Genomic DNA, 25,678 nt, shown 5'->3' on the forward strand with positions numbered 1-25,678 from the left:
CTGCTGTGTTTCAGGACATTATAATTTGGCCCTGTTTATTTGCTAATCGGTATGAAAGAGGATTTGGGCTGCTGCAGTATTCTCCAATTCTCCAAACAGTTTCCATCTGGAAATGTAGGGAAAGCTGAGCTGAAGACTCTTTAACATAACCTTGTCACAATAGACTCCAGTTATGCCAATATCTGGAGTGGTGCTTGTCTAATGTAGAAAAGAGTCACAGTCATGATGTGCAATATTTTTTTCTTTCAGTCTGGACTCTTAATCTATACGTCATAATCCAGGCTCTCCCAAGTAAGTCTTTTTTGAATTATTTTTCTGACATTAGATAATAAACAACGTAAGCTCTCAGCATACAAACAGGAAGCTTCTGGAAGGCAGCAGACCAACACAAGAGGAGCATTAACGTCTTCCTTCACGGTTTTGCTGGTGGTCTGATGCACTCAATCACCTTTTTCTTTGTAGGAAAATGAAAAGGATGTTATTCATTGTAGTTCCAAATCGTAATGTTTGCGGTATTAAATGAAAGGAACCAATTTTTGAAATTCTTTCAGGCTCGGTTGAACAATTTTTTTTCCCACAGTAATAACAAGATCCGGGTCTTTTTTTCAAAAAGCTTGCTATATTTCACAGAGTTCACTAAGTTAAGTAAGAGCAGATTTGGATGCATCAAAGTTGGTTTTTCGGTAAAAGTCTCTGCTTCTACTTACTGTAAAATAGTTTGGTTACAAAAAGATGAATACATCATGTTGTACTTACCATTTTTAATTGCAAGAAAAGTATGTCTGTAAAAGTTGAGTTGAATAATCTTCATTTTTAACACACCAGGTTGAGATTATTTGAGCTTTGTGACATGGCGCATTATCCTGCTCGATGTAGGTAACAGAAGATGGGGTCACGATGTGATGAACAATAACAGGTCGGCTGTGACATTCCAACAGTGACTAGTTAAGACATACCGTTACACCACTAACAACAGCAGCCTTACCTATTAATGAAAGGCAAGACGAATCCAGGTTTTCATGTCGCGAAAGCCAAATTCTGACCTCACCATCAGAATGTTGCAGCTGAAGCAAAAGGCCAATGAATGAAACGTTTTCCCAATCTGCTGCTGTCCAGTTTTGAATAGTTGGTTAGAAAAAAATCAACTGGGACGCCCTCCAAAGTCAGATTTCCCAGCTGGGAAGCGGAAGCTACTCCGACTATCCCCAATTATCACTTGCAAGGCCGACTTCATGTTCCAATATGGCCGCTTCTCACATTAACGGTAGCAAGTTGTGGTGGAAACATGTTTATTTCACAAGACAAACCTACTTCCATGTGTGTCTGAAATCAGTGTTGCATGTAGCGCCTGCATCTGTAAACTGAACAAATTAAAAGTGGTGTTTGTTTATGGAAAGTAAAACTTAAAATCACGTTTGTAACAACTTTTCAGTCCAGTCCCTGGTAGCTTTAAAGTGAATTATTTCAAACCCATTTTCAGGATTTAAACCCTCACCCTGTACGATGGGGCAAACTTATACCCCACAACCTTGTTGTGTTAAGTCAGAGGTTCCCAAACTGTGGAGCGCGCCCCCTAGGGGGGCGCCGTGTCATTGCAGGGGGGGCGCGGGAAGCCGTCTGGATGAAAAAAAAACAAAACATGAACACTGTATGCGCTGGGTTTTTACCTTAGAATGGCCAACTCTCTGTTATTCCTATGTCAATTTGATACAGTAGAGGCTTCCACACTTCCCATATTTGTGTCCTCTGTCACTTTTATCAGCAGTTAAAACTGTTTAATCCGTTGTTAACATGTTGTAACCTGTTTTTCCGAGCCGCCTTTAAACTCAACATGAGTGCTACGTCGCTCGCGCTGGGTTTCCACCTGTGAAGGAGACCTGCTGCTGCTGTGCGGAGCTACGTAGGTTTGTGTTAGAATCACGGCAGCAAACCAGCAAAACGCAAAGAACTTTTCACAGTTTTTCCCTCCAAACTAACCGACTGAGTTGAGTAAAGCTGTTGGATGCAGGTAATGTTAACTAAAAGATGACTAGCTAATATCAATACAGCACCTTAAGCTTAACAAGTACCTTGTAGGCTACGGATGTTGGTGTCTATTTTCAGCTACGTACATTCATTTTGCCCCCAAAAAAGTCGATCCCCCCCCACCGTCACACACGTCGTTTCAACCAGACAGCCATTTGTAATCCATAGGGGCGGTGCAGAAAATGTTTGGAAACCACTGGGGGGGCGCAGAAGAAAATGTTTGGAAACCACTGTGTTAAGTTAAGTCAAGTTCAATTGTATATATTTCATCAACAAGGCAGTTCAACGTGTTTCACACCATAAATGTATAATTTAGAAACAAGCAATGAACGCCATCATCAAAACCAAGCAAAATCCCTCACAGATGGTTATTTTAAACCCGGCAGTTTCATAACCGGCGGTATCAAATTATGCATCAATGACAAATTCATAGACTTTTTGTATTATTGATTTTAAATTTATGAATAACACATCTGAGAAGATAAAACCATTTTGATGCGTCTCAAAAGCAGACTTTCTGACATCACTTCCGATGGCACCTGCCTGTTGGTGACGGAGTCCCTGGGAGAGCGAAACGTCTTTGTTCCTGGACAAGACAGGATGTAATTCAGCAGGATGACGTTTTCAGTTTGTCAAAGCGCCAACTTATTGTTTAAACACCCAAAATTATTAAGAAAAAAGAAAAGCACACTTCCCCGAAGGCTTCAACTAATAAATGATCTTAGAATAACAGGCAGAACCAGGCCAGAATAGCTAACGAACATCTCTGTGTTTTCGAGCAGCTTTAATATATCCAGCAAAACTCGACTATCTCGGTGTGATCTGAGCTAACGTATTCCACTGTGAGGAATTTTAAATCACCTGAATGCTGAAAGTTTAAACTAAAAAGCCTGCATCCTCCGCTGCTCTGAGCAAGGTTCTGTTTCATAAACATGGGCTGTTAAATTTCTCCGTGTTATAACGGCGACAGCAAAGGAAATAGGGACGCAAGCTTGTCTCACGGCGATGCCGAACTTTGTCGGGTGACAAAATCTACCGTTCACTGACGCAGATGAGCGATGATCCAGAGGGTGGGGGGTATGAAGGGTTGTGACGGCGGGAGATTAGCCCCTCTTTGCAGTGCATCCCATCATCTGTATGTCTATGTTAGAGACACAGGCTCATTATGACTGTTTGTCCAGATTATGGGGAATGTAGGTTTTTTCTTTTCCTGTAAGTGTTTTAAGTATGGTCAAAAAGCACTCCATACCATAAAAAACCAGTCCATTAGCCATTTTTATTGGGCAGACCAGACCACTTCAAACAACAGGACCTTAAAACAGAATTTGCTGCTTGCAACTCTAAGTCTGGGTGTTTGTGGGAAGCAGATAGTTAAATTAGCATCAACTGACATTAAAAGAGCAGCACAACCTCTGAAGTTCCTGTGCATTCTTTCCGAGACTCAGCCACTTTGATTTGTTTTTATCTACATATGCTGCCGAAAAGAATTTACTCGTCTGCTTTCGCACTTTCAATGAAGATCTTTGTCCTTTTTTTAATTGCAGATATTCTTGATGTGCTTTTCCCACATGCTTTGTGATTTTATCTGCGAAAGGTGCTATGCAAATAAAACATAACTTTTTCCCAGTGCTTTTCTCGAGGCAACAACTTAACTTCCCGATGGTTTTCTCGAGATAGCGAGTTAATCGAATGCCGTTGTGGCATGGATTTGAAGGGTGGAGTCAGGTTTAACACACACACACACCAATCGTCTCGTAATCTCCTGAGGACAAAGTTTGATGTCTCCAGATTAAGTCGTTATCTCGACAAAACCGTCAAGAAATGATCTCGCTATCTCAAGAAACTGGGAAACTAACTCGGTATCTCAAGAAAACGATAGAGAAAACCATCAGGAAATTTACTTATCTTGAGAAAATGGGAAGCTAACTCGATATCTCAAGAGATTGAGAAATTAACTTATTCTCTCAGGAAAACCCGTCATCTTGAGAAAGCAATTGGAAAGAAGTATATGCAGAAACGGAAAATTAAGTCATTAGCAAGAGAAAACCGTCGGGAAACGGTATATGCAGTAAATCGTCCGCTCTCGTAGATCTATGACATAAAGTCCTAAGGAGTCGATTTTCCTTTTTCGTGGTGGAAACGGGACAGAATGCAAACAATTTCAATTGACAAACAAACAATTTCAATTGACAAACAAACTCCTCAGCCTTCCAGATGTTGCTGAGCAGGACTCTGGTTTAGTCAGAGCCAGAACTGACCGCTGATGTCTAGAACCAAAAGCCCTATTCCCCAAAATGCTCATTTGGTTGTGAGGGGGCCCTCATTATAAATCACCTCTGGGTTGCCCGGGGTCAGGCTCCATGTTGAGAACCCCCTCAAAAAAAAAAAAAAAAAAAAAAAAACAGACCTTTACTTTGCACACAATGAAAACTGGCTTCAGCAGGGGCCCTGGGATGTCGGGGCCCTTGTTCATAGGGGCTAATGGGCGGAGACGAGTTTGTGTGCCTTTTTTTTTTTTTTTTTTAAATCCTCCCAGGTTCCTGCTGCGCTGCGTACTGCAGAAGCAGGTTGGGGTAGAAGGGGGGCGCACACATACACACGCACACACACACCACGCTGCAGCGCCACGCACCAGCAGCAGCACTCATCATTTCTAGCGGAGCCTGGCACAGAGACGCAGCGCTCACATTTCTCCGTCAGACTGCTGAAACTTCTGAGACAGAGAGGCGGACAGATCCTTCTAGCTCGTCCCACTTAGTGGATTAAATTCACGCTCTCTCTTCTTTCTTTTTCCTCCTCCTTTTTTCCCCTCCTCCTCCTCCTCTTCCTTCTCTGGGTTTCGTGTTACAAAGCCTTGGGAGGGGAGTTGCGCGTAGAGGACCCAGTTCTTCTATGCAGAAACTGAATGACAGGATCATATGGCACGATTTGCCTTTTAAGTCCAAACATTTCAAATCAGAGAGGACACGGGAGAGAGGAACCGCGGACCGATTCGTCAGAGATTGATGGGGGATGTGGAATAATTTATAAGTCAAACTAAAATAAAAAAAAGAAGAAGAAGAAGAAGAAAGAAAGAAAGAAACAACAAACGCGAGATAAAGGAGAAAAGGAGAAGGATAGCCTGCTGGATCCGTCGGCTGTGGAGGGGGGAAAGAAAGGCAGGACGCAGCGGCTGTGATCATCAGCAGCATCATTGTAATAATAAGGTAAGTTTGGAGTCGTTATTCATATCGTAGCGGTTGAGAGCGCAGCGAGGAAGTCAACGGAGGTGGGAAAGGTGGAAAAACCACAACAACGACGAGAGCGTGGAGCATCAACTGTTGCAGTGAGGCAGCTCGCTCTTTCTGCATTTGTATATTTTTGTAGAAATAACGCGAACAGGGCAACGCGATGCGCCGTTTCGGGCAGGCTAACGGCGGTCCGGTCGGGTTACTGGTTCGGGGTTTCGGTGCGGCGCAACTTTATCTCGGTGTGGCGCGGTGTAAACACGGCGCAGTGCGGTCAGGAGCGGCTGGGAAAGGGGGGAACCGTCTCCGGAAAGCACACGCTGAGTGAGTGAGCCGCTCTACAAAAAAAGCCCCCCCGAAAAATCAGTGCACAACGTACATCACAAAGCTTCTGACTTAGCCCGGTGTGACTCTGCAACCCTCTCACGTAAATCTGGAATATTTAAGTTCTCGAGTTCTAAGAGCTTCACGAGTCTTTTTTTTATTATTCCAGCACAACATCTCTGACTTACTGTTAGCTCCCCGAAGACTCAGAGTAGTTTGCCTTCTTCAATATTTTAAAGAGTCTGTCCCCTGGTGTGTTGTTTCCCCCGCCCTTCTACCAAATTTAAACTGAGGGTAAAAACAAAACCGAGTAATAATGTGTTTGATTTCCGCAGCAGGGTTTCACAATGACACAGTTTTATTTTGAAAAAGGCACACAGAAAAAGAAAAAAAACAACAACAAAAAAACATACTTTTTCTGCCTTGTGTTTATTTAAGTCCATGACATCACAGGAGGGGACAACATTGAGCTGACAAGCTAGTAAAATAGCTAAATTAGCAACTTTTGGCAAACTTTACCTCAAATTGTGAAACATATGAGTTGCATTTATGTGTCAGGGGAGTCAGCCATACAGCACATGACTCTTAAGGTGCTTGCAGAGCTGAAACTGACCTGATGATGATTGTTAGATTTTACCTGGTGAAAATCTGTTTGTTTTCCTTTTTGAAATGTTCTATCTGATTGGATGGGGCGCTTAGTGGCCGCTGGTAAAATGACTAAATGCTGTATTTTGTTTCTATCACCCTGCAGGACTTGCTGGTAGTTTTTCACCGCACGCCTTGTGAACTTATTTTATGTTAGCCTATCTGAACATCTTCCCTTCTTGTGACGGCTATGCTCTGGAATCGTTTGTCTGTCTTTACGAACCTCCTTCAGATTTAAGATGTTTTCCTGCCGTTAAAGTAAGACATGTTGTCTCGTCTTATATCAGACATGTGATGTACCGCTTTTTCTTTTTCTTTTTGAGAGGATGGATTTTATCTGGATTAAATATGCAATAAAATAGCAAAAGCAGATAGAAATCATGACCACAGGTATTGAACTATATTTAAAGTGAATTTGATTCATTTTATGGAAAACTGTTGTTTGTATGTGGGCAGTTTTTATATGCAGAGGTTTAAATTTACTGGAGGTTTTTTTGGATGAGCTTCAACTCATAATAAACTTTCTAACATAATCCACTGCTGCTTAGAAATATTGCTTTGGAGTGCTTTTTCCTCCTTATTCCCTTACAGATTTACCTAATGAAGTAAGTATTAGCTTCAGTTGAGTGATTATTGTAATTACTCAGGAAAGGGGGAGGGCCGGATGGGCGTGTGTCCACTCTGGACATTGAGTGGGGTGGGATTCGGAGGGGGGTGGGTGGGTTTACAAGCTGGATGGTGCCAGCACCAGTTAACTAACAGACAGGGCCAGTGGGGTGGTGGGGGTGGTGCAGAGCGCAGACACTATGAGGCTTGTGGGAGAAGTTAGTGGAGGCACGCCACAGTGATGTGGGCTGGAGGATGTGGGCTTCATGCAAGCGTCACTGTGCTTGGGGGTCTTCTTTCCAAAGTGAGATTTGCACCATCGACTCTAGAACATTCACAGAGACATTGTAGCACAGTTAGCAGGGCCGGATCTAGGAAGATGTCTGGCCTGGGGCCAGAGTCAGGTTTGGTGTCCTGTAGCCACAAATGTAAATTGTAACTGATTATTTATTTGGTATATATTTGAAAACAATAAAAATATACTGTTTGAAGTTTATGAATTCTGCTACAATTTAAAGTCAATCAACAGTCATATTTTGTTCATTACTTCAGGTTTTCTTGAGCAGCTATCTTGTTTCTCAATCTCATTGTTAGTTTGATTATTCTGGATATGATAGTTGACTGAAGTTCCTTTGGTAGTTATTTGCATTTATAAATGGTTTTTCAACCCAATGAAAATTGTAATTTGCATGTACTTTTGGCTAAACTCATTTAAAAACTTTTAAGTATGTTAAAATAACTTTTCATAATCAATTATATAGGCTAAGCTGTTCTTTCAGATTTAGAAAAAAAAGTGTTCATATGAAAATATTTTTCTGAAGCAATTTTTGTAGTTTTTGTGTTGCCAAAAACTACAGGCCTGTCTGCGGCGTTGTAACTCAGAAATTGTAATTTACCAAAGACAAACAAGGAAAACTAACTAGTCTGAGCTAGTTTCAGCTAACTCAAACAAGCTGCTTGTATGCTTGCTAGCTGAAATTAGCAAGCATACAAAGTTTCAGCTAGTTTTACATAGCTACTTTCAGCCCGCTAAAGCTAGCTGAAACAATCTACTTTTAGCTAGCTTCATTCAGCCAGCTAAAGCTAGCTGAAGCGATCTAGTTTTAGCTGGCTAGTATCAACTAACTAAAACTAGCTGAAACTCTTGTGCTTTCAGGTTAGATTTGAGGTGTGATTATAACATCATTGTTCTCCAATAGTCCTGTATTGTTTACCTATGTAAAACCAAACTAATTAAAACACCTCACTTTATGTTTTCTGTATCTACATTAAATATTAACTAATTTAAAAACAAAAAGATACATTTTGGGGTTCTGAGAAAACAAGTACTTCCACCCTTCAAGCTCTTCCTAAAATCTGTCAGTGGTAATTGTAGCCGAGAGTGAATGATTGTGTAAATTAAGAATCCATGAATAGTTTGGCTTCCAGGTTTAGAAAATAAAATAAGGCTGATAGTGCAAAAAAAAAAAAAAAAAAAAAAAAGTCTAATCTTAACAATAAAAGGAAGTTCATGGACCCTTTTATTGATAATGTGAAGCAGTTTCAAAAGGAGTTGTCGGTGAAATCAATTTTGGATTTTGAATATTTTCATCATTTTTGGTTTAAATTAAAACATCAACTTGAAATCCAGTGTTATTTATAACAAAGCCTCACACAGTGCCTGTTCTCACACACAGACTGAACCCAGATGTAAATGCCTCTATTGAGCGAGCCACAGCACTCCTGCTGTCTCGATCTCTTCATTGTCGGACAGACAATAGACTTCACATCCTGATGGCCACCCTCCTTCCCATCTTCCTGCACATTCAGCTCTGCTAACAACACACAAGCACACGCACACCGACTGCAGACAGCCACGCTTGAGCTGAGCCGTTCAGCGACACACACGTGCTGCTTCAAAGGGCCGTTTAATGTTTTCTTAATGTCATTTGAGTACCAGCGAGACACAACTCTTAGAACTTTTACATCCTTTTTATGGCTGGTTAGCGTGTTTTTCTGTGTGTCATTGACTCGCTGGCGTCTGAGACTATTATCTTCCAACAAGCTGACAGAGTCACAGGAGACAATTCATTACCTTTTTGTTCTCAGAAACAAAACTGTTACAAGCCTCATTAAAAGATGCAAGCTTTATTTGTCATCTATGAACAGCCACAGCAAGGCTCCTAAGAATACGTTCACAATCGTACTGGGTTATGTTTTAAAAGTAAAATGCTATTTCAAAGGCATGGGTATGGACCGGTGTTAAATTCTTCCTGTATAGTAGCCTTAGATATTAAAAGAGAAACAAAACTGTTATCACGTAAACTTCTTGTTTTTAAGATTGTGTTGCACTAGTGAGACTTACTCACTGTATTGAGACAGAGAGAGGAAGACATGCAGCAAATATGGTCAGGAATGGGACCCAGGACGTCTGTATCAAGGACTAATCCCTCTGTATGGGACGTCTGCTCTGCTGCTTCTACATTGTCAGCAAAAACAGCTTGCTAGCCCAGCTTGCTAGCCCAGCTTGCTAGCCCTACAAATACTGCGGGTATTTGTAGGGATTACAACTGTCTGCGAATAGCTGAAATGACCAAACACTAGAGACCTTCTCTAAAACAGGGACATAAGTGGATGTTTCAATAGTTCAAACATCAAACATACCTTCAAGTGTAATAATACACACAGTGGAAACTGTTGAAGCTAGCATCTACAGTGCCAGTCAGCGCCAAGAAAATCTAAAAACGTTCCTGGTTTGACTGCTTTAAAAATGTCGGTCAATACTGTATCAAAGATCAGTGCACCTAAGTATTTCTTCTCTCCATTTGCATTATTCTTTTGAATATTTAAGTTATTTATATTTATGTTTTTTTTAATGGAAAAAAAGCCCCACACATCTAGGCGTAGCCTGACCATTGCCTTCCTGCACAGTTTCACTCGATTCTAATCTGCCTTCACTGCTCTGCCTGGGATTTCTCCCATTGAAGTGGATTCCTCAGGTAGAATTTCAACCAGGTCAATCAGTGAACAGGACAAGTTGTGAATGATGATGTTAAGAATGATGATGTTGTTTTTCGGCGCCGTTTGAGAATTGTAGTCAGCTTGTAGACTTAGCAAAAGCAGCTAGCTTTTACCATACATAATTGCGAGTTACGTTCCACAGAAAAATTTGAGAATAGCTGAATTCGAGAACGCTGAACCGCAAATAGAGCTGGCATCTGACCCTTAGTTGAAAAACTGTGAAGAAGGTATTCAGCTAAGTTTACTGCATCGTTGAGATTATTGAGAAAACTTTATTGTATTTTACTGAGCAGTCAGAAGGTTGTGCTTCTTTGGCATTAGGGACACTTTAGAATTAGTCAGTCATAAACACAATTGCATATCGACGAGTCAAACCTGGAATGGAATGATCCCCAATGATTAGTTTATTTAAAACACTTTTATTCTTTTGTGGGGAACAAAAGGAAACACTGTAATATTTAGCATTTCAAAAACTATTGCTTAGATCTCATCTCATTTTTATCAAGGCATCTTGTAGGTTGTTATTGTCTCATGTCCTGTTTTAAGCTTTAATGTATTGTCATCTTATCAATCTTACCCTGCGTGTGTGTGTGGGTGTGGGTGTGGGTGTGTGCTCCTTTGGCACATGGCAGCAGCGATGCATAAGGGCCAACATTGCATCATAGCCATTATGTCGTCACTGCACCAGATGTCTCCTGCCTGCTTGATGCACGTCTGTTTGCGCGTGCCTAATTGTCATCTACATGCCACATGCATCGAGTCAACGCGACCGAATCCACCAGCCACACAGCAGGCAGCTGGATGCCGTGGTCATGGGACCATTGATGCTTGACTTCTCGCTCTGCGAGGTGCTTGGATCCCGGTTGTTTGCTGTAGATGTGGAGAGGGGAATGGTTGATGCGCCAGACTTTAACTGGGGGCACGGCTGGGAAAATATACACGTTTTCATCCAAATACAGCTAAAAAATTTTCCTGCCTCTTTATACTTGAGGGCGGAAAAACCCCCCAGCAAAAATCTCTTCCAGAAGCTAAATGTGCTGTGGATGTTACTGTTTCAAACAGGTCTGTGTTTCCCGCTGAGATGGAGTTCTCATCTCAGGCGATGCCCTCTGTGTTCAGAAGCTAGACAAACAGAATGGAGATACCGCAGGTTTTTTAGTGCCCGCGAGTACGCGCGTGTGTGTTTGTGTTGATCAGAAATGGCCCATGGAAGGCCAAAAAGCTGAAGCAGATGGGTCATGTGAGAGCTCAAGGGGAACAGTAGGCAAGGGGGAGGGGGTAGGCCTGGGCTGGATGGGCTAATGTTTACAGCAGAAGCAAAGGAAGGGGCTTGTTTACACGGACAGCATGCTAAATGAACCTCGGTCCAGGAGCGTAGTCATCGTTCGAACAGGACTCCAGTCTGCACGAGCCAATATTTTTAAGTTTTCCAGCAGCTGTATGAATGAGATAGCATGGTTAGCAATGATATATGGAGCCTAAAAATCACAATCTCAAACACTGAATTATGTTCCACATTAGCACGTGATTAGCACATCAGGCGCTAGAGATGAGCCTGTTGGTGTGTTTATATGTTCTGCTTAGTCTTCCCAGGGAGGAGAAGTTGTTTATATTAAAGATCTGTTTTTTCCCCCCCTTTTGCCATCTGGAAGGTTTGCAGAAAATAGTTTTTTTTCCTCACTACGGCCCCCATTCCATAAGAAGGTAGGACGTCGTGTGAAATCTGCAGTGCGATGAGTTCACATACACTTGGTGATTAATTTAGTGCTTTTAAGGACTTGTTTTTTTTTAAATGGAATGATACAACAACTTCCTTAATAAAAAAAAAAACAACCTGTAAGTTAGTGTAGAAGTTTGGATTTGTTGTTGATTTTCTACAATTAACACAAAATAAACATACAGGGACAAATGTGTACATACACCATCACTTGTAGTCGGATAAAACATCCTTTAGCAAGTTGCTGTACCTCAGAATAATGTCCTGGAGCAATTCTGGCTGGATATTTAAGCACTATTCTTTTGGTAGTTTGGTAGCTAATAAACATAAAAACATTTTCAGTAATGTTGAGGTCAAAACCTTTTCAGATGCTTAATCTTTGCCTGCTTTGTCCGTTTAAGATCATTGTTGAATTTGTGTTCATTTAATATTCCATCCATTGTGTGCTGTGCACCAGCACCACTGGCTATGAGAGAAGCCCTTAGCATCCACAATGTATGACACTTATTACATCTTTAAAACTTTACCTTGACATATCCAAACATACATCTTCCCATTGGGACCAAATAGCTAAATCTTTTAAATAGTGTTTATAAGCAGAGGTGTCCCGATCTGATATTGATATTGAATATCAGTCCAATATAAGCCAAAAGCAAGTATTGGATTATATCAACATGCATCGAAAATCTCCGATATGAGCACTCCACTCCAGAATTCCAGCCCAGTATTTCTATCCAGTAGTGCCGATTGGTTAATAATAAATGAGTTAGTTGTTCTCATACGTATTTTTGTTGACTTTTGATATTGTGTCAGAATCGGCTAATAATCAAAACTCCAATATCGGTATCATATCGGAAGTGAAAAACTTGTGCACCCCTTTTTATAAGGGTAAAAGGTCCCTCTGGATACATTTGGCATATCTTGAAGCTTTTAGTCAGATTTGTGAGTTGTCCTCTTGCTTGGTCAGCACTCTATTGGTCCAATTAAAGCTGAAGATGTTATATGAGAAAAAAATAATATTGCAGCATCAAAACATTCATGGATATTCAGTCCGTTTTTGAGCGTAAGCTAAATTCTCAGCAGCACTGTTACCTTAGGGTATTGAAACCAGACTGAAACCTGAGAACCAAAAGCAGGCTGAGAGTCCCCTTGAAGTCTTTTATGAGCTTACGGGGCTCTTCTTGTCAGGAAAGACAGATTAATGCTAAATCAGAAACCTATATCCCCCTTAGCTGTGTTTCCACTAGTCAACTTGAGAAAAAAAAAAACTTGCTAAAATCTGGCTTCAGGTGGAACAGTGAAAGTGTTTAATCTTCGGCATTTAATCACATGGTATGACTCTGCTGCAGTCATGAATATTTATTGTAATCTAAGTATTGATGGGAACTCGATACCCACATTTCGGTGAGAGTCGTTTGCACGGGTTTACGCCAGAGAGCACGACTCGGCTTTGTATTATTCCGCACCAAAAAAAACGGTTACTGACTTCAAGAGGAACTCAGTGCAACAGACTGCAGACCTTTCTGATCAACAGGTGGCAACTCGCTTTCAGTTTGGTAAAAATCGCACACAGTCACAACACAGAGGTCCATTTATTTTAGCCGCTGGCTGTTAGGCTGGACAGTGACTCATATTTGCCTTGCCACAATGCTGAGTCAGCAAAGTTGCATCTTAGTCTCCATAACAACAACTAGACGCCGTCTATATGGTATCCATTGTTTGGGAGCGATGTTTTCTCTCCTTCTATCACAAATTTGAATATGTGAAGACTGGAATATAAGAATAAAAATCTGATGGTCTCTGACACAAAAAACTGAAAATAGGATTTTTAAAGACTTTTTACACGTGCCTGGTTCTGCATTTAATTTGTTTAAAGTTAAACAAGTTAAATGAATCAAATGTTCTGAGTAAAAAGGGGGAGTTTACCACAGGATTTATCTATTGGATGATGTGGTTTGTAAAGTACAGAACAACATAGCCTTCTTGCTGAGGCTGGTCCAGCTGCCAACAGAAATAAACAAAAAAACAAACAAACAAAAAAAAACAAACACTCCAGACACCCTCATATTACAAAATACACAGAAGGAGTGTGTCTTCACTCTCTACTGAGAATTCCATTGCTGTGCTGAAACTTTTATTGGGACACTTTGCTCTGTACATTACTACATTTCTAACTTGATACAATAACAAACATCCAACTGGATAGATGTCAGGTTAATACAAAAATATGAAAGTAGGGCTGCAACAAATTATTATTTTAGTAATTGTTATTCTGATGATTAATCAATTAATCGGATATAAACAGTTGGCACATTTTATAGACTTTTCAGCTAACCTTATTGTCTTATGTCAGACTGATATGTAAAAAAAATATGGAAGTCGGTTTGCAGCTTATGATTACTTTACCCTTCGTTTATTCTGTCGATTATTCTGATGATTAATCGATTAATCAGATAAAAAGGGGCACATTCTTCATGTAATCTTATTGAATAATGTTTTTTATACAATAAAATAATAAATGCAAATAAACAAATAATTCAATTCCCTTTTTAATAAGAAAATAAACATTTTATTGCCTAAAATGCGATAACATAGCATTGCTTTAGTGAATGAAGCAAAGTGAAGCAAAAACTATGTCACAGGAGGAGCTTTAGGTAGAGCAGAATAACAGACGAGGGTGTTTTTATCTTTAATGCTAAATGTGTGTAGATTTTGATCAGTTTTGGAATAATTATCAAATGGCCTTTTTTGAGTCTGTATACTCAAGCCACCGATTAATCAATCACTAAATTAGATGACAATTTATTCAACAATTGATTCATCACGATTAACCCGATTAATTGTTTCAGCAGACAAATTATTATGCGACGAATAGTCACTTAACAAACTCTGTGCCTCTTCATAATGCAAGTTTGATGCAAATTCTCCGTCTCAAAATGTCGCATTTTGTCTAACTGTGCAGAAATTGACAACATTTGTTCAGAGTTATGGTTTTATTATGTTTTCTGCACAAAATATTTGCCTTTAAATTGGTTTGTGTGCTACAGACTTTTTTCTGCGAGGTTTTGTGCATTCTGGAGCTCATGCGCGCCGCTCGCTACAGCACCTTTAGCCCTGTCTTTGTGGAGGCCAGACCTGCTGAGAATCGTCAGGCAGCGAAGACAGGGGCTTCTGGCAGCAGCCCTGATTGCAGTTGTTCCAAGACGTGATGCCTTTGCTCTCCTCCAACTATGGCCTCTCTCTTCTCTTCCTCCCCTTCTCTTATTTAGACAGATTTTCCCCTTACCTCCTTTTTTCCAACTTCCTCACTTAATCCCACTCAGTTTCAGAAGCCTAATGAGGTCTTTTTTTTTTTTTTTTTTTTTTTTTGCATTGCCAAAGTGTAAGCACTTGCCACTTATACAGCTCAACTTTAATTGAACAGACAAGTGCATATTCAGTCTATTGTGAATAAAAATGATACCATGGAGAGAGTGCTGTAATCTGTTTGGTAGTTTCTAACAGTGGTGCCAGTGCACTGAATGCCATTATGGATCTTTTTCTCCTCTCTCATGAAATCAATTCACGCAAATTAAATGAAGTCCTATTGACGTTGCTGTCAAAAATTAACTACATTATCAAAGAAAAAAGAAAAAGAAAAAAAACGCACAATTTCCCGATCACAGAAATACAACGCAGTGATAAATATTTGTCACCAGCGATGAATGATGCATTCCTCCTTTGGGAGGAATCAATAAATAAGTAAATAAGCCCGGAGGGAGGGAGGAGGGAAAATGTTTCCAGGAAAGACTGACTTGTGGAAAATCCAGTATGGATCAAAACTGACATCCTAGAAGGAAATACGTTGGGCCGGTACATCTTGAATATTTTCCTCTCTCTTCCTTGAGCCGTGGCGGAAGTTTTGCTTGTCAAAGCTTTTTCATTGCAACCTGTAATTTCCCTCCTGTTTGGCTGATCAAAGCAATTATGAAAAAAAAAAAAAAATCAAAAAAACAAACAACACAAGAAAACATCAGTGTGCAGTGGAGAGAGACCCAAATCTAATTACTGTTTTCTGATTCAAATGAACGAACAGATGGAGAGAAATCCATTGCTTCCAGTCATGACATCAAGGTTTGTTCTTTCCTGCAGCAGAGTTTAAAAAGACGCCCACTGAAGTTCCTCTGGGTGGCTCTGCATTATTAATGGCCGGTAGAATGGGAGGGCAGGGCAGTCCCGACCCGCCTGTGTATTAACAGCTGACCACTGCTGGCCATCTGCTGCCCTCCTCCACTCGCTTTCTCCGTCCTCCTCCTCGCTGTTTATCTCAGGATAACCCCCCTACCCCACGCTCAATAACCGGGTTCTTGTTCAAGGATTTATGTAAATCAGGACACTTAATTAGAGCTACAAGGTGAAATGGATTTTTTGCTTATTAGAGATTTCATTAAAGGCGAGCGTGTCCTTAAATATTGACATAAGGGAGGATGTAGTAGTGAAGAAATGTAAAGATCTTCATGGCTCCAGAATTGTAGAAAATTAGAGGATTACTTAGGGAAGAATCAAAGAGGAGCATTTAGCCTCTGGCTAGCTAGCTTAGATTGTAGTTTGCTGTTTTTGTATGAATTAAAGAAAGGTGACAATTTTTGAGAAAGCTTCCCTTTTTCGCTGGACACTACATTAAGACTTTGTGATATTTTAGCCTGCTGACTGTAGAGTAAAACTCCTTGTTTTGCTGACTATCTGCATTAGCATGTGTATGGCACGTATGCTAATGCAGATAGCTAGCAAAACAAAAGGTTTTGCTCTGTGTTGGCAACTCTCTTCCACATTTAGGCTGAGGTTTTGATAAAAAGGCATATTTAAAGCAAAAATAATTTATAACAGAGAACTTTTTTATTCAAAAACTTTGCTCTAGGTCAACTAAGATTTAAAATAAAAAAGACAACATAAACTAGCTAGCAGCCTCCAATTGCTTTCCACTACAACAGTATTGATTGTTTTAGTGTTTTTCTTATTGATCTTTAGACAACATGGCTATCAGGTTACAACCTGTGATGAACTTGGAAACTGTTGAAGACGTCACAAAAAAGGTAAAATCAGTTCTGGAGCCTAAAAACTAGCTGAAGTCAGGAAATGGAGCCTTTTGGCATATACCAATGATTTAAGTATGTGTGAATTTATCAACATGCAACACAATCGTTTCATGGTTTTTAATTAATCATAGTGAGAGATGAGTGTTACACTGGATGTCATAAATATTTGTTTTAGTATCAGAATCAAAATGTCAGTAACTAAAATGCTAGCAATACCAATATTTTTTACTAATATTGCTTTAGAAGGAGCATTAGGAATATTTTAAATATTTGTACCAATAATAAAGTGCCATAAATCTTAAACCTGAGATGAAAATAATACTCATATTTTCTTCTTTTTATATGGTACTGATGTTTCGTCCTGCGTTTAAAGGGTCTGCATAGGCCAAAGAAAAATTCACGCTCATGTCACCCTGGCAATCCTCCAACGTCATAAAATCCCAGACTTTACTTTAAACCGGCAGCATGTTTACAAGTTTAGCGCAGCCGCAAATTAAACCTTTGCTTTTTACAAAAAAAGGCTTCTTTGCAAATAATCCAAGAGAGTATGGACCAGTTTTTGAACATTTACAGCAATTCAACCAACTGTAGGATGCCATGAATCTGTGTATCTTTTCCACAGTACTTTGCAAAAGAGATTTTTTTTCTTCACATTTGCTTTTTTGTTATTCTTGAGCCAAAGAGTTGCTCAAAAAATAAATCTTTATTGTCTCTTTTTACAGATTGATTCTCTCTTGATCCGCAGACGTGTTTTATACTCCGTCTGTGCTGAGTTGTGTCTAGAGAAAGAACGATATGCTCAGCCATAAAACACATAGCCAATTGTGTTTTGGGGGCACAGTGTAAGGCACTTAGTATTTTTATTTTTTTTCGGAGGCCCCAGCACGGCTGTCTGTCGGCTGGTTGTTGTTTTGTTTGTTCCGAGTCAGCAGATGTTTTCTGGCTCAGTTGTCCGCTCTGCACTCTCTGTACAGAAGACTGCCCGAATTGCTCCCTTTTTCTCCCTTCTTGGGTTCGGTGACACATAAAGGCTGAAACATGTGTGCAAAATCGAGATTCCCGTATGTTAGTGTGAGCCTGGGATGACGCATGTTTGAAATATTCAGTTCTCCTGCCGCAAATTGCTGTTTTCCCTATGGATGCACAGATCCATTTTTTTTTCACCTCCAATACCGATACAGATATCTGAGACTTAGTATCGTTCGATACTGATACAATGTAGAAAAATAGTGCTGAATTGATTGGAAACATTTCTTTTTTGGCACAAACAAACAAATATGTAGTGAATTACAAATTTATTTAATAGCTCTGCACCACTATAGGCAAATTTGGATACACCAATAGCTTCAAAAGCTTGGTCAAACATGTAAAAACGTTTTTGATTTGCTCAGCTGGTGCAATTAGAAATAGAGCAGCAAATGTAAAATAAAAAATAAAGAAACTGACAAAAACAACAGGTTGACTGTCTTGGTCAGACATTTCAAAGCAAAACCTTTCAAATGGTTCAGAAAGCACAGTTGGGAAGTCTAAATATAATGTAATATAAATAATAAAAAGTTATGTGTCACTCCGACGTGTTGCTCTAACAATAAAACGCCGACAGTTGCTTCGATGGCTGACAGATCCTGGCTGAAGTAGGAATATTTTTCATTTAACTGATTACATCCATTGCTGCCATAATCTTTAATAACTTATCATGTGAACAAGCTTTTTCACGTGTGATTTTAATTTCACTTCTTATTTAATTGAAACACTGCAACTGCGAAATTGTGTTTTTTCTACATCAATATTGACTAAGATTTGGAAACATTTGTAATGGAAACTCAACTAATGATAACTCCATGTAGAATTTTGTTTTTCCCAATATCGAGAGCGATACAGATACCTGATATCGGATCAGTACATCTCTGAGTTTTTGCCATGTCGTGTCTGTAACCCGCAATTAGTCAATTAGTGAAGACTTTTATTGTTGCGGGCCCACTTCCTGTGTTGCCCCAAATTCTTCAACTTATTTAAAGCCCCGCCTCCAGCGCAGTTTGAATTACATCACCTGTTCCACTGTGATTGTGGCTGGCTGGTTGGCGTCTTGCTGACAGTTCATCCTGGAAATTCACCCAAAATCTCTGAATCCACAGATTTGATCTTTTGGTGAGTTTGGTTGTGTGATAGCACTATTTTTTTAGCCTGAAATTTCTGCTCGATTGCTCATTGAAAGCATTGTTTTATTAGAACTGTTGGCGTTGTTACCTGGGCCGTCACCAAGACTGTCACAGCTGATTGTGGTCTAGTACGCCCCACTCTCTTCACAAAGGTAACCTAATCGCTGGTATTGTGCGTGTTCTGGCACTGTTGTAATGAAATGTATTAAAATAGGATGTAGCTACATTTAAATTGATATTGCGCAGTATATTTTTCTTTTTCTCATTTTGCTTGAGTATTTGAGTTAATTTATTTTATTTAATTTATTTTATTTATTTTTATTTATTTATTTTGAAAGTTAACTTTGATTTCAATTTTAACCTTAAATGATTAGTTTGAAATATGATTGATATTCTTTTTGTTTAAATTATGGTTAATTTAACCTGACTGAAATGTTTAGTCTAATTATTAGATATTTAATAATTGCATTTGTTTGCACATAATTGTTTAAAACACTTAATTGTTTTTTTGTTTTTTTTTGGCCTTTCAGGTCGGGATTTTTTTTTTATTTCATGATGGATCAGATCCTCAGATCCTCTTTGAAACCGATGGCGAGCTAGGAAAAGGACAAGAACTCTGATCTTTGAATTTATTTATTTTGAATTAACTTGTCTCTCACTGTGTATTTGTAATTGTTTGTTTCCTCCAAATCACTAATATATATACATCAAAACTAAAACATTGCTTTGTGTCTTCATTCACACCTCAGGCTCCTTAAAGAACCATCTTCTGATGCTGCTTTTATAGCCGCAGTTAGCTGCGTAGCCCATATTTGTTACATGTCACATCAGCTTAAAAGTACAGATTCATATTTTTTGTGCATTTTGAATTGTGATGCAGATGTAGTTCATTAGTGGGGTGGGAGTGCAGGAGAACGTACCCCCCCATCCTCCCTCCTCCTCGTGCTAACCAGAGCACGGTAGTTTGTTTTTATGGCAGCCCCCCCTTTTTTTCTGGCATTGTTCTGGTCTGACGGAGCTCCCCCTCCCTACCGTGGGACCGGCCGTTAGTGTACAGGAACTGCCGGGAGCATGCAGCATCACACGCGCGCACACACACACACACACACACACAGGAACCGGGTCTGCTGGTGCCTGTGTTGCAGACGCAGCCGTTGCCCCGCGCGCACACATAAAGTTTTGAAGGAACAATAAAAAAGCTGCCCTGTGGCTCGCAGGCTGGTAAGCTGCGGCTTATCCGGGAAGGCGCTGCAGCCGGGCTAATGGCCTCTCTCTGGGGCAGGCACTACGTCGGGGCCCATGCGAGGCTTATCAGCAGCAGGAGGGCCCCTGCAAGGCTGCTCTCTGAGATCTCTGTGCTGGTGTGTGGGAGTAGCTTAAGTTTTTTCTTTTTTTTTTTTGTAGAAGGCTGGGAGCTACCCTTCCTATTTCCTGCTCCCTTGCTGGAAAATCAGTTAGTCATTAGTGGACTAATAGGTGAGAATACAGATGTATGCACAGTGTAGCACCTCTAATTGGAAATTCAAAGTTATTGCAGTGTTCCTAACAGCCTACAGTCTTGCTGGGAAATCAATGTTACTCCTTATTGTTCAGACATTAATGATGGAGACAAGTGGCTTTTACTTGTAACAGAGGACTTGGTTTTTTTTTGTTTTTTTTTTACAGAACGAGGACGGGTCTGTTTTTCAACATTTTTACAGCACTTAGGTGAGGTGGACTTAACTGCTTTACCTGAAGGCGTCAATGAAAGGGCATCAGGATTTATCGAGCGTAGGGAGGACTGGAACCCCCCAGAGTCCCTCTACCCCCTGATTGACCAATCAGGTGTTTTTTTTTGTGACGTTTGACGTCGTACCAGCTCTGGTGTTAATCTGAGGTGAATGAGAAACCGGTATGAAATTTTTAGCACAGCAGAATCCGATTAAGTGAAATGTTAAGACAGGTTGGACCGGATGGCCTCCTGCCTGTGTATGTTTCTGTTGAGGGCACCTCCTCTGCTGGAGAAGCAGGGTTTGAGGACTATCTCAAAACTACATATTTTGAACTAGTTTGACCGTCTTAAGTTAGCAGTTAGTCAGGTTAGAGACAGCAGTGAAGTCTGCATGTTCTTTTAATAACACTTAGCCTAACTCTAAGGTTAAGCGCTGCCAGTGTCATCCAATCCATGCTGAGGTTGAAAACTGAAAAGGATCTGTGTCCTTCTTGATATCTGCTTCATGTTTTGCTCTCTCTCTGTCTTTCATATCTTTGACAATACTGTTTCCTTTCAGATATGGCTTTGTCTAAGCCTACGTTCTCACAGAAAGCAAATGTGATCCAAATTTATTTTGTTGGCCAAAAATGCCCATTCAACTTTTTCACAGCAGCCCGAGCCCCCCAATTCCAAACTTTTCATCAACCCAAAAAGTCTGACCCACTTTCACATGTGGTGCTGAGTTGGATATGTATCAGATAATTTTGAAAGTGTCTGCGGTCACTTTTACGCCCTGATGTGAGACATGCGGCGTAATTCTGCACCAGAAGAAGCCAGTTGTGGTAAATCCAGACGTAAACAAAACTTTAAAACCGATCCATAGATGGCGGCATCCATTACTGATTCTGTAAACGCTGCTGCATTTACGTTTACTTCTTCTTCTACTCCTGTGCATGCGGGTCACTTTGGGGTCATGAGCCGTTCAGTTACAGTTCACAATTCAACTTTATTTAGTTGTATGAATGCAGGGTATTATAGTCCTGGCGGGCCACCAGGCTTTATTTGCCTTGTTTGTGTTAAACAGGGATTTTCATACACTGGTAACAGTAAAGACAGATTAAGCTAGGTTTGTAGTTGAAACTCTTTGAACTATGTGCCAGTTGGGTCATTCCTACATCTGCCCGTTGGCCTCACAAACTTATTTCCAACTTAAGCTGCCTGCTTGTGCGTCTCCTAATACTTTTAAACTTGTTTTTTAATTCAAAAACACATTGGAGCTGGAGATAGGTACCAGCAACCCTCTTGACCCCATTAAGGGACAAGGGTGTACAGAAAATGGATGGATGGATGGAAAACACGTTGGGCTGCTGGTGGACTTCCCTAGCTCCCTAGCTGCCCTCTACCACCGGAAATAGCAGGTTTTTCTGGGGAAACCCTGAAACAACTTCAGCAAAAAAAAAAAAAAAAAATCTGAATTGCACATTCACTGTGTGTGAATTGTCTGACTCCCCGGGATCCGGTTTTTTCATCGTGTTGTCGTCTGCAAGCGATTACCAGCCTGTTGTTTGACCTTTCCCACCACCCACCGATTATTTGAAAATTTCACGTGCTGATTTCGTGCCAACCTCGCTAACTCACGTTCTTCTCCCCGTATGCAACCTTTTGCCAACACAGAATAGCCTTTGTGTATTAGCGTTAGCTAGGGTTAGCGCTTAATTGGCCTCACCTCCCATGCAGTGCTGCAGCCTCCTTTGACTCCAGCTGTATCAGCAGTTGCAGCCACAATACTGCTGTTGTTTAGGTGTTGGCTGGGGTGGTGTGCTCTCAAGGGAACTTAGACAGAGAGAGAGAGAGATTCAGTGTTTTCCTACTCAGCCACCCCTATCCTGCTGTAGATACACCCTTTGACCCCCATAGCTCCCAACCCCTCCCCATCTCCTGCTGCTCTTTTCTAGCCCACTGCTCTCTGTGTGATGTCTAACTTGTCTGGAGAAAAAGCAGGGGGGAAAAAAGAAAGATGCACCGTAGGCTGAGGCCACAATAATATGACAGAAACGAGATAAAAGAAGAGAGGGACGGAGACTTGAAGTACAAAAGCTTCAAGGAAGAGAGAGAGAGAGAGACAGGGGGGAAATAGAGTAATGTACAGGGGCTGCTATGTTTGTTCTTCTCCTGGAGAGAGAAAGAGATTGGAGAGCAATGATGAGGCCGGCTCGCCTAGACATCAACCCTGAGAAACCCAGATAAGAGCCGCCCAGCAGTCAACAATCACACCATCAATTTCAAGCCCGGATTTGGCCTCCTTCTCTCGCTCCCTCTCTCCTTGTCTCATCTTTTGGCGTCCTCGCTCTTGTCCGCGTTTTGTTCCCAGAGTCGTCATTCCTTGTAAAGTTTCTGAATAGGCCACATTGCGAACGCGCTGCCGTTCCGTACGCCGGCTGGTGCAGCTTTGCGTTTGTTTGATGTGCCGATTACACCGTGTCGGTGCGTTCCGTCGACGTCTAGTCAGGCATCGCGCTTTTAGTATGTCTCACCAAATAACAAAGCTACAGCCTTTGGAGACATGCATTACAACGAGGAGTCCTAAGAGTTGCTTTACTGGTGACTGTCTTCATGGTCAACAGTCTTTCTTGGCTGCTTCGGTAAATTTCTCAGAACTGAGTTGACTGGCCCTGCAGCAATTTCTTGTTTTCCTCATTTTCCAGTTTTCTTTTGCACGATCAAATTGATGCCCAATTGGCAGTTTGAATCACACATCATTTCATTGTTATGATTACAAATATCGCTTTGTTCCATTGTCTCACTCACTGGATTCAAAAGTGTGAACCAAATACTAGAGTTTGGACAAAGTAATGAAAAACAATCATCATTGAAATGTCTGTCAAATAGAAGCAAGAACACATTATTTGGTATGCTGTATCATTTAAGGGCAATACATTCAAACTAGTGTAATGCAATTGGTCAGTTGAATGGACTTTTACTGCCCTTTATCCACACCTTAGTTATTAAACTTAGCTACTGATATGCGAAGGCTCAGGGAAAATAGGCTAGATATGGTAATGAAGGAAAAGAAAGACAGTTGTGTTAACTGCAATGGTGTATCATTATTGGGATAGTCAATGCTAATACCAAATGTCATGCAGCTCCGTTGCATACATTTGGGCCTTTTTGTGGCGTATGCATTCAGAATACTAAGGATCCCTTCAACATTTTAAGTTGCTCTCAGGTTAACCCAATGTATAGGAATGTGCAAGAACAATAAATCTTACCAAGTATTTTTGGTCTAGTTTCTAATGCAAATGTCTTAATACACTTGAAATTAGACAACAGGAACTTACAAGTCACTTTTCTGCAAGATATAAATAGTTATTTTAAGTAAATAATTTCTTAATATTGTTGAATATGCAATTCACATTTTTCCCTGTTAAAAGTCAAATAATCTGCCAATGGAACCAGTACTTTTTCATCAATATTAAGAAATTATTGACTTAAGAAAAACAAGTTAATATTTCTTCCTGAAAAGTTACTTGTAAGTCAGTTATGTGTTATTTCAAGTGTACTGAGGTATTTGCACTATAAACTAGACCAAAAAAAATATGGTAAGATTCTGTGTTTTTGCAGTGCACTGTCATGCTCTGTCCAGGAAACATGATTCACACACTTGGGATAGTGATGACTCTGGATCTGACTCTGAGAACCGAATGAACGATTCTGATCAGGTGACTCATTTGCAGATGACTGCATGATGTGGTATGAAGTGTTGTGAGAACTACATGTTAGGGGTGGTGTGGGAAACGCACCACAGCTATCGGGAGAACAGGAGTGATGTGTCTTCGTGTGACACAGCTGAAAATCTGTGTTTGGTGTAAGTTTTAAGTCTTGTTACTGAGAATTTTTGTTAAATTTGCGTGGCAAAAGCTGCAAAACGTTCGCTGAAATTTGCAGCAGGGCTCAGTTTTAGCTGAATGTAATATGAATCTTTGACATGACAATTAACCGCTGATTTGTAACAGGCACAAAACGGAGTCGGCACTGAACCAGTGGAAGGAAGAACCGCTCGCCACCTCTTCTTATTATGCAGCTTTGTTTGTTTGGTTGGAGGTAGAACTTCTTCTAATATGAATTCTTAAAAAAAAAAAGAAAATCTAAATTTCACCAAGCACAAACACTTTTCACATCTACTAACACATTCAAATCTCACCATTTCGACATACACAGCCATTCACAACTGCGACATATGGAACAGTTTATCCTGTAGCGTTATTCGTATTTCGCTTTTCCCCCGTGAATCCATAAGAAAACGTCCTCCGTGTTTTAGGAACTGTGTGGGTGAGAGAAAAGGAAACTCTTCCTTATGACTTATATATGTTTTTCTGCCTGGGGTCGGATTGGCTGCATACACTCTCACCCAAATGTCTGATTCTGATTCTTCACGTCCAACAAAATCAATAAAACCTCTTTTGAAAAGAGCCTGAAACCTAATGCAACGAGACAGAGAGGGGGAAAAGCAGGGATGAACTCCACCACACGCTCAAAACAGGCATCACCATTAATACATCATGGATGGATGGATGGATGGATGATAGATAGATAGATAGATAGATAGATAGATAGATAGATAGATAGATAGATAGATAGATAGATAGATAGATAGATAGATAGATAGATGTTCCAATCGGATTAAAACGTTATGCTTTAATGCCACCTCTCTCTCCCCTCTCTCCCTTTTTAAAATTCATTGTCCACCTCCATGCGTCTCGTTCTCTCGTACTTTCGGACCAAGCGGGTCTGATTTGTTGTACTGGGTTTAAACTCATCTAATTTGTCTTCACTCCCTGCGGGGAAAGACTGTGTTTTTCATTAATTGATTCTGAAATGAAGTTAGCTGCCGTGGCTAAGCGTGTGTGGGTGTGAGCCGTGGCATGCGTGTCTGTCTGCAGTCTGCTGGGTGTGGTTTTGCCACATGGTGTCCCGTTGTTTGCCGAACGACTGTTTCTTTTTGTTGCTGTCATTGTTGTTTAAAGACCTCTCTTTCTGCGTTTTATTCATTTATTTAGTTGAAAGTAACAGTTGGAAAGAGGCAGTCGTGTTTGTTAAGCCTAATTTAAGGAAAAAGGGTTTTAATTGAGAGTAATTGCGGTGCCAGTTTCACACTTGAGGGGATCTTTGAAACACTTTGCCTCCGCCTCTGTTCGCTAAGTTAAGCT

General features: G+C 40.5%; 1 protein-coding gene across 1 annotated transcript in view; it reads left to right on the plus strand.

The window, feature by feature from the left end:
• Nucleotides 1–4,615: 4,615 nt before the first annotated feature.
• The window catches only part of sema4c (sema domain, immunoglobulin domain (Ig), transmembrane domain (TM) and short cytoplasmic domain, (semaphorin) 4C), a 154,376-nt gene continuing 133,313 nt past the window's right edge, over nt 4,616–25,678 (plus strand). The window contains exon 1 of the mRNA XM_007564708.2: nt 4,616–5,231. The gene's annotated coding sequence lies outside the window, so the exon portion shown is untranslated. The remainder of the gene's footprint in view (nt 5,232–25,678) is intronic.

Source organism: Poecilia formosa, unplaced genomic scaffold, assembly GCF_000485575.1.
Source record: "Poecilia formosa unplaced genomic scaffold, Poecilia_formosa-5.1.2 Scaffold167, whole genome shotgun sequence".
In the NCBI taxonomy this organism is placed as follows: domain Eukaryota; kingdom Metazoa; phylum Chordata; class Actinopteri; order Cyprinodontiformes; family Poeciliidae; genus Poecilia; species Poecilia formosa.